This window comes from Chiloscyllium plagiosum, unplaced genomic scaffold (assembly GCF_037043375.1).
Source record: "Chiloscyllium plagiosum isolate Xiang-an unplaced genomic scaffold, Cpla_swu_hap1 HiC_scaffold_4, whole genome shotgun sequence".
NCBI classification, from domain to species: Eukaryota; Metazoa; Chordata; class Chondrichthyes; order Orectolobiformes; family Hemiscylliidae; genus Chiloscyllium; species Chiloscyllium plagiosum.
In genome coordinates, this window is record NW_028270142.1 from 141,539,231 (window position 1) to 141,553,773 (window position 14,543).

The 14,543-nt window shown below is 44.5% G+C and overlaps 1 long non-coding RNA gene across 2 annotated transcripts in view; it reads left to right on the forward strand.

Annotated features, from left to right (window-relative positions):
* Positions 1-10,127: 10,127 nt before the first annotated feature.
* The window catches only part of LOC148150495 (uncharacterized), a 113,782-nt gene continuing 109,366 nt past the window's right edge, over positions 10,128-14,543 (forward strand). For both annotated transcript variants that reach the window (XR_015756867.1, XR_015756868.1), the window contains exon 1: positions 10,128-10,308. This is a non-coding gene — a long non-coding RNA (uncharacterized LOC148150495). The remainder of the gene's footprint in view (positions 10,309-14,543) is intronic.

Sequence of the window (14,543 nt, forward strand, 5' to 3'; positions counted from 1 at the left end):
AAGGTCTGATACTAATATGGGAGCCGGGCACCTTTGATCACTCTCGCTTTATCTTCCAACAGGTGGGGACCCTGGGAAGCATATTTTTCCCTTCTAAGGCATACACTTGTCTGGGAGAAAGGTCTAAGGACTATGTCCAAGTTCTGTAAGGACTCCTTATTGGTCTTCCCCGTTATTAGCAGGTCATCCAGATAAAGGTCGACCTGAGGTAGACCTTGTAAAACTGCAGCATACTCTGGGAATCCTCAATTGCAAGTAGCATTGGCTCATAGTCCAACTTTGTGAAGCACAGCCCCTCTTGCTAGTTTTGCGTACAAATCCTTTATGCGAGGGATTGGGTATTTATCCAGCTGCAAAAAGTGTAACTGACCCAATGGCTTCACAATTGGTATGACTGGTGCTGTCCATTCTGCAACTGGGCTGGTTTGATGATTCTTTTGCTTTCAATTCACCTGATTTCAGTGTCTAGTTTTGTCCATAAGGAAAATGGCATTGTGCAGGCATTGTAAATCATGAAGTTGCTTCCTGGTCAACATGTAAGGTGGCCTCAGCTCCTGTGATAGCCCCTGGACCTTCCTGAAACAGTTCCAGGTATTTAATTAGAACTTCACTCAGGCAGCCATTTTCTAATCGAAAAATGTCGAGCCAATCTGGGTACCTCTTTGTCAACCAATTTCACCCCATCAAGCTTGGGCCTGAACTTCTTACTACAATCAGTGATAACTCAACCAGCTGCTTCTATTAAGAGACCCGAGCTGAAGTTGTCCCCTTAATCTGCAAAGGGTTCTCAGTGTAGGTTCTCAGTCTAGCCAAAGTCTTGAGCAAACTTAAGGGTTGGAGTCCAGAGTGAATTTAGTTAAAGGCTGTTTCTGTGATCACTGAAACGGCCAAGCCAGATGTCGACCTTGTGAACCGGGTGACCATTTAACCAGATGTTTATTTTGATTGGTTTTCGTGTGGATGTTGCTCAGCGATGCAACAGTTCCAAACCAGATGTAGGTGAGTTTTCCAGGGTATGCACTCTCCTGGATACCGGCCTACGTGTTCTCTTACTCCACTTAGGTCTAGTGGGACTCTCTTGCTGTCTTGATTCCGCACACTGGCTGCAACTGCAATGGCGAACTGGCCCAGGTCATGAAGAAATCTTCAACCGTTTGGCTGGGGCTTGGCTTTGTTTTGGGGTTTTGCTGGGGGCTGACCGAGTGTCCTTTTGCTCAGGATAGGGTCTGAGTGAGGTTATGCAATTGCCTTTATTTAAGTGGTGTTCCTCAAGCTCAGTTGGACTGGGGAGGGTGTCCACTTCCATCAGGATACCCAGAAACACTTGTTGCATTTTCCAGTGTTAAAGCCAATTGCAGCGCCTGTTTGAAGTCCAGTTGGGCATCAGCTAGTGGGTGACAGTGAGGTCTGCAGATGCTGGAAATCAGAGTTGAGAATGCGTTGCTGGAAAAGCACAGCAGGTCAGGCAGCATCCAAGGAGCAGGAAAATCAGCCACTGATGAAGGGCTCCAACCTGAAATGTTGAATTTCCTGCTCCTGAGATGCTGCATCAGCTAGTGGGTACTTTTGCATGGATATGTCATTAATACCACATACTAAACGGTCTCTCAGCATCTCATTAAGGGTTAAACCAAAGACCAGTTGCCTCTACCAGTCGTCTTAACCTTGTTAGAAATCCCGACATGAATTCCCTGATTCTCAAATTGCTGAGTAAAAATAAGACCATAAGACCATAAGACATAGGAGCGGAAGTAAGGCCATTCGGCCCATCGAGTCCACTCCGCCATTCAATCATGGCTGATGGGCATTTCAACTCCACTTACCCGCATTCTCCCCGTAGAAATGATAGCATCTTAGAATTAGAGGAGGGTTGGGATGGTAATATTCCTTAACTGCATTCTTCAATTCTGGAAAGGTTCTAGTATCTGATGCCTCAGGGAAAGCTGTGGGTCCACAAGCTGTCCGGAGAATTACTCGTCGCTTTACATCTCTCCAATGTCATTTGCCTGGAAAAACAATACGTTCTTCCTGCATATTGGAAAGCAAGATCAAATGAGTCAAGCATGATGCCAGAGATGCTTACTCCACTCAAAGGCAGCTGTTATGAATGAATCTCTTCAGGAGCGTGTTTGTCTCTCATCGCCGCTGACATAACTCCACAGAGGCCGGTATCCTGTCACCCAGCGACCCTTCATTTACAGATGGAGAGTCCTTGACACTGATCCAGCTCCCTCAGACTGCACAGGATGTCTATTAATCCTAGTTTTAGCTGTCAGCCAGGGCTCTCTGATTGGACCAGATTAGCCCCAATCAGGGAACTCATATTCCATAAGGTCTACCTGGCTGACCTCATTACAATCTCGATATGGTCCTCTGGGATTGTGGCGATTTTATGAAAACTGATTCTTGTGGTATCAGTGCACTTCTTAAATTAGCCCTAATCACAAGCCTTCTTAGAAACGATATCTTTAGTTCACTGTTCCAAATTACTTTCTGACCTCTCCCTAAAAGTAATTCTTGTGCATACCTGACAGAACGCATCTACTTGATCCATATGTTATCGCTTGAGAATTTGGATTTTGATGTTATCAGACACCAGCTGGCTCAGTTTTATAGGAGGAGGCAGTTAGGAATTTGCCTCCTTGTTCAGAAGTAGAGCCCTCAGTGAATGATGGCAATGGCCTAGTGGTATTGTCACTAGGCTATTAATGCAGAGAGCCTGGTAATGATCTGGGGACCTGGGTTGGAACCTTGTTGTGGCAGATGGTGGAATTTGGACTCATTTCAACATCTCGTGTGGGTTACAAGTTAGAATATCATTGGATGTTTTCCATTTAAACGTCAAATGATGTAGCTGTCAGCTTTGTAAAATGTTGCTGGGAAAATCTGAAAGGATTCATGGGATGGGGGTGGGGGGGTGGGGGTGGGTGGGATGTGTTCATCTGGAAAGGCTGGACATTCCACGGTTATATACTTCAAATACAAACAAACAACTGCAGGAGCTGGGAGCCTTGAAATAACAGCAGCAAATGCTGGATTGACACAGCAGGTTTTGCAGCGTCCATGGAGAGAGAAAAGAATTAACGTTTCAAGTCGGGTATCATTTTTCTTCAGAACTAGGCCGAGATTAATTGGAGTTTAGAGGAATGCAAGACTATCTCGTTGAAACATATGAGGGGAAGTGACTGGACACTCAAACTTTGCTTCCTCATGTCCTGAAATTTGCATGAAAATCGTGGCCTCTTTTGGAATACTGTGTCCGGTTCTGGTCGCCCTGTTACAGGGAGGATATTATTCAGTTGGAGAGATTTACCAGAATGTTTCCAGGACTGAAGGGTTTGAGTTATAAGGAGAGGCTTGATAGGCTGGGACCTTTTCCCCTGGAGTGTAGGAGGTTGGATGACCTTATAGAGGTTTATAGATGAAGTGAATAGAAAAAGTATTTTCCCTCGGGTGGGGGAGTTCAAAAGCAGAGGGCATATTTTTAAGGTGAAAGATTTACTAGGGTGGAATGAACTGCCAGAGGAAGTGGTAGATGCTGGTTCAGTTACAAGATTTAACAAACATTTGGTCAGGTACATGACAAGTTTACCGGGATATGGACCAAACACAGGCAAATGGGTCTAGTTTAGTTTGGATATCTTGGTCAGTGTGGATGTGTTGGACTGAAGAGTCTGTTTCTGTGCTGCATGAATTCATGACTCTATATGGGAAGGGAGGTCTAGAATTTGTAAATCCACTGAAACAAGAAAGGGACTCATTTAAGAAGGGAATGAGATAAATGCTTTCCTCACTAGGTTGTGAACCTATGGAATTCTCTTCCCTGGACAGCAGTGAAGGCTGGGTTATTGACAATACTTACAGCAGAGTTAGAGACATTCTGGATTGACAAGGGAGAGAATGGAGGAGACAGGAAATTGGAGATGAAGCTACAATCATGGTCCCAGTGACTGGGAAGAACTGGGAAGTTGGTGGTGGTGGTGATGGTGGTGGTGGTGGGGGAGGTTTGGAGGGGGCATGATGGCTACAATCTCAGGATATAGGATAGGCCATTTCGGGCTGAAATGAGGAGAAATGTCTTCACCCAGAGAGTGGGGAGGCTGTGGAATTCTCTGCCACAGAAAGCAAGTGAGACCAAAACATCGAATGGTTTCAAGGAGTTAGATATAGTTCTTAACGCTAAAGGGTATGGGGAGAGAGTGGGAACAGGGGACTGAGTTTGATGGTCAGGCATGATCGTATTGAGTGAGAGAGCAGGCTTGAAGGGCTGAATGGCTGACTCATTTGCATGAGATGGGAACACTTCAGGTTGCTGGCCGTCTGCCTTTCTCCCCTAAATGTTCACCCCATGAACAGGAGGTGTTCCCGGAGGCTGGGAATATTCCTTGCTCTCATTGATTGGTCCAGCCCCATTCTATTGATTCTACAGGAGATGAGTCAGTGTTTACTGTTTCACCAAGGGCAATCTGACACATTCTCCATGACAACAACCAGCACACACCAGGGAGTGGCTCTCCTTGCCTCATATTGTCAGATGATAATCTGATCCTTTAATTTGATACCATTAACAAAAGAGACTTCTTGTTGACACACCTGAGAATACTGCGCTTGACAATTAAATATTGTGAGCTCTTGAACATTATATTATTTGCTATTCAATGAACTTTCGGAAAAGGAATGTGTAAAAGGCCCTTTAAAATGTTTCTTTACAATACCATACAGATGGAAAAATAACAAAATAGGGAGAGAGGTATATCCTTCACTCAGGAATTTGATCATGATGTGGAGGAGCCAGGGTTAGACTGGGGTGGACAAGGCTAAAAATCACAAAACACCAGGTCAGACTCCAACAGGTATCGCTCCAAAAGCTAGTGCTTCCAAATAAACCTGTTCGACTGTAACCTGGGGTTGTGTGATTTTTAATTTGATCATGCTGAACTGTATTTTTCTCTAGATCTTGTGATCCTCGCAGCCCCTATAGAGTGAAGACGGGTGTCATAGTAAGTTAATACCTTCATAGGATGTTTATGGTGCATTGAAAGGCCATTTGGCTCATCATCTCCATGTTGGCTGAGAAACGAGTGACGGTGACTAATTGCACTTTCCAATATTTGGTCTGTTGTCCTGCAGGTTACCTCAGTTGAGGTACTAAAAAACAGACACCTTTTCAACACATCGAGGATTTCTGCCTCTGTTCCCCTTTCAGGCACTGAATGTTTCCAGATCCCTACCACCCACTGGGTAAAAAGTATTTCTTCATTCCCACCCCTCCAATCTTTCCACCAATCACTTTAATCTACGTCTCCTCGACACTGAAGTCTCTGCTAATATAAATAGGTTCCTCCTAGCCACTGTCTCCAGGTCCCTCACTATTTGGTCCGCCTCAATCAAGTCTCCCCTCGGACTCCTGTGTTCCAAGGGGACCATCCCCAGTCTGTTCAATCTTTCCTCAGAGCTGCAGGTTTCCAGGCAGTATCCTGGGAATTCCCCTCTGTCCCCTCTCCAGTGTAATCACATCCTCCCTGGAAAGAGGTGACCTGAACTGTGCACAGTGCTCAGATTGTGGTCTAACTAGCGATGTGTACAGTTCCAGTATAACCTCCCTGCTCTTATATGCTGTACCTTGGGTCAAAAAGGAAAGGATTCCGTGTGCCTTCGGAACCACCTTATCATTCCGTCCTGCTCCCTCCAGCAACCTGTGAACCTTCACTCCAAGGTCCCTCACTCCCTCTACACCTCTCAGTAATCTCCCATTTATTGAGCTATCCTTCACTTGGTTGACCTTCCCAAATGCATCACCTTGTACTTCTCAGGATTGAATTCCACGTGCCTTCCCACCTGACCAATCCATCGATACCTTCCTGCTGTTTCTCTTTTCACTATCTCCCAAGCGGCCAATTTTTACATTGTCTGCAAACTTCCTGATCATCACAGAATTGTAACAACACAGAAGGAGGCCAGTTGTGTCTCTTCCGCCATTGGATAAGATCATGGGAGATCTGTGGCCTAACTCCATATCCCTGCCTTGGGCCATATCCCTCGATACCCTTGCTTAATAAAAATTTGTTTATATCAGAGTTAAATTTAACAGTTGAATTAACATCACCTGCTGTTTGAGGAAGAGGATTCCAAACATTTACTAATGTTTGCATGTCAAAGTGCTTTCGAACATGTCTCCTGAGTGATCTGGCCCTAATTCTCACATTATGCCTCTGGTTCTAGAAACTTCAACCAATGGAAATAATTTATCATTATCTACTCTGTCTTTCCATCTTAATATCCTGAAAACCTTGATTAGATCACCCTGTAACCATCTAAATTCTAAGGAATAAAGGCCTAATTATCATATATCTCCTCGAAACCTAACCCGTGAAGTCCAAGCATCATCCTTGTGAACTTGTGTTGAACTCCTTCCAGGGCCAAAGCATCCTTCCTTCGGTGTGGTGCCCAGTACTCTAAGTAAGGTCTAACTAGGGTTTGTATAACTGCAGCATAACATCTGCAATCCCTATACTCCAGCCCTTTGGATATGAAGGCCTGCATTCTATTAGCCTTTCTGAGCATTTTCTGCACCCGTTCATGGCATTTTAAAGAGCTAAGCTCCTGAACCTCCAAATTTCATAGGACACCTCAACTCTTTGAGTTTCTGACCTTTTCCGCAAACCTGAGAGCTTGAATTTTCTCAGTGCCAAAGAAAATGCAGATTTTGACCCAGACTCTCCTGGTTTAGAAGTTTGACAAACCAAGCCCTTCTTCTGAGATAACTGCTCTCTCAGTTGTCCTGAAAACCTTCTAAAAGGGAAACTAAACCTGTTTCTACACTGAACACTGAAATCTTTAGAACCAAGTTGAAAATGCATATATATTTCTCATCACAGATTCTTCTGAACTGAAAGCACAGTTTTATATCTTACGTGTTTCCCCTACATGCCATAAACCCATTAACAGAAGCATCTTTCTACGGTGGCTCAGTAGTGAGCACTGCTGCCTCACAGCACCAAGGACCCAGATTTGATTCTAGCCTCAGGCAATCATCTGTGTGGAGTTTGTACATTCTCCCTGTGTCTGCTCGGGTTTTCTCCGGCTGCTCCAGTTTCTTCCCATCGTCCAAAGCTGTCCAGGCTAGATGGATTAACCATGGAAAATGTAGAGTAGGGGTTCCTCTTAGGAGGTTTGGTATGGCCTGATTTACTGTTACCTTTCTTCTGGCAAATGTTGGATTTAGACTACTGACACAGAAGGACCTGTTAACCTTATTTTTATTTTTAAAATAATCCTTAAAGAAGCAATTAATATAGAGTCATAGAGGTCTATAGCACAGGGAAAGGCTATTTGGCCCATCAAACTTCACGCGTCACAAACAGCCACCTAACTGTTCTAATCCCATTTCCCAGCATTTGGCCCAGAGCCTTGGAATCACAAGGGCATATCTAAATCCGTTTTCAACGCTCTGAGGGTTCCTGCCCCACAGGCAGTGAGGTCCATATTCTCCATCATCCTCTGGGTGAAGAATCCTTCTTCACTTCCCCTATAAACCTCCTGTCCCTTCCCTTAAATCTATGCTCCTGGTCATTGATTCCCTTATCAAGGGGGAATGATCCTTCCTGTCTGCCCTATATCCCTCAGAATTTTCTCCATCTCAATCATGACCACGTCAGTCTGCTTTGCTCTAAGGGAAACAACAACCTCTCTGCCCCATCTGTCCAAACTCTCTTCTCAACTAAAGCTCCATACTCATCTGTCTTTATTCCAAAATCCAAGTTCCAAAAGTGATGTTGGAACTGATGTTCATCAGACCCCACTGCTCCTCATCTCTGTAATTTCTTTCAGATTTACAGTCCTTGGAGGATCTCTCTGCTCCTCAAATTTTGAATCCTAAACCATCTTTGAGTTCACCACCTGAGAGCCCTTGCTGTGCAATATTCTCCCTAAACCTAGTCATAGTCACAGAGTTGTACAGCATGGAAACAGACCTTTCGGTCCAACCTGTCCATGCCGACCTGATATCCCAACCCAATCTAGTCCCACCTGACAGCACCCTGCCCATATCCCTCCAAACCCTTCCTATTCAGATACCCATCCAAATGCCTCTTAAACGTTGCAATTGTACCAGCCTCCACTACTTCCTCTGGCAGCTCATTCCATACACGCACCACCCTCTGCGTGAAAAAGTTGCTCCTTAGGTCTCTTTTATATCTTTCCCCTCTCACCCTAAACCTATGCCCTCTAGTTTTGGACTTGCTCACCCCAGGGAAAAGACTTTGTCTATTTATCCCATCCATGCCTCTCATGATTTTATAAACCTCGATAAGGTCAACCTCTCCAATTCCACTTACTTTAAGGTGTTCCTTAGAACAAGACTCTTGGGCAATACATTGACTAAGTGGCTCTAAGATCTCCTTGTGGTTTGATCTAGATGCTGCCTCATCAGTTTGTTTCTTTGTTCAAGCCAGAACTTGTTTCTTCTCACACCACACCACGACATGTTCCAACTCTTTGAGTTAGAATTATAATTGTTCTTGACTGAGTTGTTTTCCAGTAAACTGTAGCCGTTGCGGTTTGTCTGAGCAGACTGCACTCGATTCCCATGCAGAAAGGCAAGATTCAAAGCCTGATTATAGAATGGCGATCACAATCTCGATTAACACACACTGAGAGTGTGAGACACTGGCGGAGGTGCCATCATCTGACCTGAACGTCAGAGAATTAATGGGCGATATACTTTGATAGTAAACAAATTAAAATAGGTGATACAATTCTGTAGAGAGCACAGGACGGCAGGGACCTGGGTGTATATGTGTGTAGATCACGGGAGGCGATGTATTAACAGCATTTTTGCAAGATTATTAATCCAGTAACGCAGGTAATATTCAGGGTTCAAACCTCACCAAGGTGATTAAAAACAAAGATCAGCAATTAAAAATCTATTGATGATCATGAATCCATTGCTGATTGTTGGAAAACTCCACCTGGTTCATTGAAGTCCTTTAGGGAAGGAAATCTTTTGTCCTTACCTGGTCTAGCCTACATGTGACTCCAGATTCAGAGCAGGTTGATTCTCAAAGGGGCCTCAGAAATGGCCTTGCAAGCCACTCAGATTAAGGGCAGCTAAAGATGGGCAATGAATACTGGGTAGCCAGAGATTGCCCCACTCCCGCTCCCCCCCCCTCACTGTCCCAAAGTCAGTAAAAACCAAAGGAAGGTGGTGGGACGGGTGGATAAATCAGTGAAGAAAACATTGAGCACCCTTAACTTTATTGCTGGATTACAGGAGGAAGGAGGCAATGTTGAACATGCACGAGACACTTGTTAGACCTCAGCTGAGGTTTTGTGTACAGCTGTGGATACATTATGGGAAAGGTGTGAATGCATTGCAGAGAGAGAGAGAGAGCAGAGACTGTTTACAGAAGGTAGCTCACCACTCTCTCAAGGGTAACTGGAAATAAGCAATAACTGTTGGCCCAGCTGGTGATGCCCACGTGCAGTCAGTGTATTTGGAAAGCACTCCCTCCAGCTGCACTGAGAGAAATCAGCCAGGATTCAGTGGTAACAAGCCCTGACCTGAATCTGAGATGCAACAGAGTTACTGAGCCATGAGACTGGTCTGCTTCGTTCAGCCAAGATCCTCAGCGTCTCTCGTCATGTGACCAGTTGCTTTGTGTAAGTGGCTTCTCCCGACTGTTTACACTGGAGAAACATTCAGCAGTAATTGACCGTGAAGCTCTTTGTGATGTCCTCATGCCATAACATACCCTTCCTGAAGTCCTTCCCTCAGACTAATACAGATGTGCTCGCCCAATCCCCCGCACTGTCAGTCAGGTATTGCACAAGGATCTGTTTTTGTTCTACTGGCTTTAAAAAGAGATCAAAGGAAGCTCAAGTCTGTGAGTCATCCAAAGGTGTGGAGCCTGAAACTATCTCTCATTGTAGACCGGGAGCTCTGAAACTGAATTGGTCCTGCGGTGCAATCCTGGCACAGTGTCAGATCAAATCACATCAAGATCCGTTTGAAGAGTGCAAAGGTGTTTTTGAAAAAATAATCTTACCTATTTTTGAATTATTTCCTGCAATGTAGAGGTCACTGGCAAGGTTAGTGTTTGTTGGTGTCTCCCAAAGTGAGGCCAACTCATACAGCTGAAAATGTGTTGCTGGAAAAGCGCAGCAGGTCAGGCAGCATCCAGGGAACAGGAGAATCGACGTTTCGGGCATAAGCCCTTCATCAGGAATTACCAGTAACCAGAAAATGATATGGACTAGTCTCATAAATACAATGGCTACAAGAGCAGGTCAGAGGCTAGGAATACTGTGGTAAGTAACTCACCCCCTGACATCCCAAAGCCTGTCCACCATCTGCAAGGTGAAAGGCAGGAGTGTGATAGAATACACCCCACTCGCCTGGATGGGGGCAACCCCTATAGTAGATGTCAGCATCCAAAGCACTGTGCACAACACTGATCACTATACTTACAGAAGGATGTTAATGTGTTAATGTTAATATGAAGTGAATGGATTGACAGGGCTGGGGCCTGGGTCCTCTGGAGTTTAGAAGGGTCAGAAGTGACTGAATTGAAACATATAAAATCCTGAGAGGTTGTGGATGTGGAAAGTATGTTTCCTCTTGTGGGAAAATCTAGAATTAGGGGGTCATTGTTTAAAATTAAGGGTTGCCCATTTAAACGAGAGATGAGGAAACAAGGATTCTCTCAGGAGGTTGTGAGTCTTTAGAATTTTGTTCCACAAAAGATGCAAAATCTTCAACTATTCTAAGGCAGAGGTAGATAAAGATGGGGTACTGGGCTAATGGTCGGATACTTGGTAGAGTGGATGAGCAGAGGGATCTTGGTGTCCATGTACACAGATCTTTGAAAGTTGCCACCCAGGTAAATAGTGCGGTGAAGAAGGCATATGGCATACTGGTTTTTATTGGTAGAGGAATTGAGTTCCGGAGTACTGAGGTCATGTTGCAGTTGTATAAGACTCTGGTGCGGCCACATCTGGAGTATTGTGTGCAGTTTTGGTCGCCATACTATAGGAAGGATGTGGAGGCACTGGAACGGGTGCAGAGGAGGTTTACCAGGATGTTGCCATGTATGGTAGGAAGATCGTATGAGGAAAGGCTGAGGCACTTGGGGTTGTTTTCATTGGAGAAAAGAAGGTTTAGGGGTGACTTGATAGAGGTGTACAAGATGATTAGGGGGTTAGATAGGGTTGACAGTGAGAATCTTTTTCCACGTATGGAGTCAGCTATTACAAGGGGCATAGCTTTAAATTAAGGGGTGGTAGGTATAGGACAGATGTTAGGGGTAGGTTCTTTACTCAGCGAGTCGTGAGTTCATGGAATGCCCTGCCAGTAGCAGTGGTGGACTCTCCCTCATTATGGACATTTAAGTGGGCATTGGATAGGCATATGGAGGATAGTGGGCTAGTGTAGGTTAGGTGGGCTTGGATCGGCGCAACATCGAGGGCCGAAGGGCCTGTACTGCGCTGTATTCTTCTATGTTCTATGTTCTATGTTCTATAAGTTCTTGATTCACAGGGATAAAAGATTATCTGGGAGCCGGAATGTAGAGTTGAGGTTAAAATCAGATCAGCCTTCTTTTTATTGAATGGCATAGCAGGATTGAAGGGCTGAGTGGCCTACTCAGGATCCTCCTTCATGTTTTGTATAACTGACTTACAGGGCATTGGTGAGACAACTTTTGTAATACAATTCTGTAATAATGCTGTTAACTTGAGAGAGTGCAGAAAAGATTTACAAGGATGTTGCCAGGGTTGGAGGGTCTGAACTATAGGGAGAGGTTGAATAGGCTTGGGCTGTTTTCCCTGGAGCGTTGGAGGCTGAGGGGTGACCTTATAGAGGTTTATAAGATCATGAGACGTGTGGATAGTGTAAATTGACAAGGTCTTTTCCCTGGGGTGGGGGAATCCAAAGCTAGAGGACATAGATTTAGGGTGAGTGGGGAAAGATATAAAAGAGACCTAAGGGGCAACTTTTTCACGCAGAAGGGATACGTGTATGGAATGAGCTGCCAGAGGAAGTGGTGGAGGCTGGTACAATTGCAACATTTAAAAGGCATCTGGATATATGAATAGAAAGGCTTTTAGAGGGATATGGGCCAAATGCTGGCAAATGGGACTAGGTCAGATTGGGATATCTGGTTGGCATGGATGAGTTGGACCAAAAGGCCTGTTTCTGTGCCTCAATGACTGTGTTGCATCTAATGGCCCTCTGAATGAGCTTAAGCCACAAAATTTTATGAAATTGTTGCAATTGCAAGACTCACTTAATTTCAGCAGTTATTCTGGTCTGTGGGTGATCAATGATGGATTATCTATAGTGCAGTGACAGTGCTATCAGTTATGTGCTTGACTCCTCGAGGACAGCAGCAACACTCTGTACATGAGGGAGATGGGCTGCCTCGATGGTGTTTCTCAGTAATCTACCACAGTCAGACTGCAACCAGCCCTGGGGACCTATCAGAAGAGAAATCCAATGAGGATTCCAAACCACAAACTAATGGCAAGCCCAGTTCTCCCATGAGGTATTTCACAACATTTGCATTATCTGACATCCTGCTAGCTAGAATATCTAATTTTCCTGAGCTTCTTCTGTGCAGACAGAAAGGATATGCAGATACTTTGCACCTTTTTCTGCCTCACAAAATAGTTGACAGCCATGAGAACTCCGCAGCCTACTGCACTCAATATTGAGCTCAACAATGTTGGGGGTTGAAGCTCCTTTCCCATGTCCTTACCCACACACACCAGGCCTTGTTATCACATGGTCTGCTATTGAGCACCACCAATTGTTAACCACTGACAGTTATTCGTTTTCTTAGATTGATTGTTATCTGCTCCTTTGTCTGTTCTACTGTTCTGCTGTGTCTTTGGGCTGTTTCTCCACCTATCATTTACTCCTTAATCCCTCCTCCCACCTTCTCTTCTGCATGAACAACCTTTACTGAGCGACCATCAGTTCAGAGGAAGGCTCGCTGGCCCTGAAACATTAACTCTGATTTCTCTCCAGAGATGATGCCAGACCTGATGAGCTTTGCCAGCAATTTCTGCTTTTGTTTCTGATTTCCAGCGTCCGCACTTGTTTTGTTTTTTATTTAGCTGACAGCCGTCCTCTGGTTTATCCTCATGGCAATATCTGGACCGATTTTCCCTGGTTCAAATTTAAACAAAGCTCGGCAGTTAACTGTCAGTCATCATCTAACTGGTGTATTCTCCACGGCAATGTCTCTGTCAATCAGAGTTCACTTGACACTCTCCTCTCAAACAGTATAAAATGCTGTTTCCCTTTATTTAATGTCCTTGCGAGAGTTTTAATAGGTGCAAGGAAAAACACAGTGACCTCTGGAATCTTTCCTCAGCAGGACATATGCACAAAGAAGGGAAGGTAGAATGTGGAGAGGTAGGAGCCATTCTAAACAAGGGCATGAATACAGAGACCTGGGATCACAGTTATTAAAGATGACAGGGCATGTCAAGGAAACTTGTAAGATCCTGGGCTTTATAAAATGAGGCACAGAGTAGGAGTGAGAAAACTAGACTGAGTCTTTATAAAACACTGGCCCAGCCTGAGCTGAAATATTTATTTTTTATTCATTCACAGGATGAGAGCCTGCATTTATTGCCCAGAGGTCAGTAAAGAACCAACCACATTGGCTGTGGGTCTGGAGTCACATGTAGGCCAGACCTGGTAAGGATGGCAGTTTCCTTCCCGAAAGGGTGTTAGTGATCCAGATGGGGTTTTCCAACAGTCAACTCATGGTCATTATTCGACTCTTAGTTCTAGATTTTTATTGAAGTTAAATTCCAACGTTCAAACCCACGCCCACAGAACATTACTTGGGTCTCTAGAGTAATGGTCCAGTGATAATACCACTCAGCCATTACCTCTCTGCTAGTCCAGTTATGGGCAACATAACTTTGGGAAGGACGTGAGGCCATGACAGTGGTGCAGGAGGGAGGGACTCCCGGTACATGGATAGAATGGAGAAACAAGGATTAAGCTTTGCTTTAAAGGAACAATCCTGGCTTCCCCAGTCACTATGAGCAGTCCCTGATTCCTGGCATTATTGCTGCAAATTTGCTCTGTCCCCTCTGTAAAACGTCCACTTATTAAATTGTGATGGCTTGAACTAAAAGCAAAACCATGGGTGATGCTGAGCCAGTGTTTTATAAAAGATTGATCAAAACGTTTTAGCTTTTACTGCCCTCTGTCTGTAAAGGCTTGGTTCCCATGAGTTTTTTAAAAAATTGTATTTGGTTGTGTTGTCACTAAGTGCAGAGATTGTTTTGCACATGAGCCCTGAGTGCAGTGTTACGTTATGACTTCACAATGGGCTGTAATGGGCTGTAACGAATCACAGGATACACCTCCCAGAGTTATAGCTCCTGCTTTCAAAATAAAATGCTTAAAGTTTACAATAGTGGCTGTACAAGATGTTGGTGAGACCACGTTTGGAAAATTGCATGCAATTCTGGTCTCCTTCCTATCGGAAGGATGTTGTGAAACTTGAAAAGGTTCAGAAAAG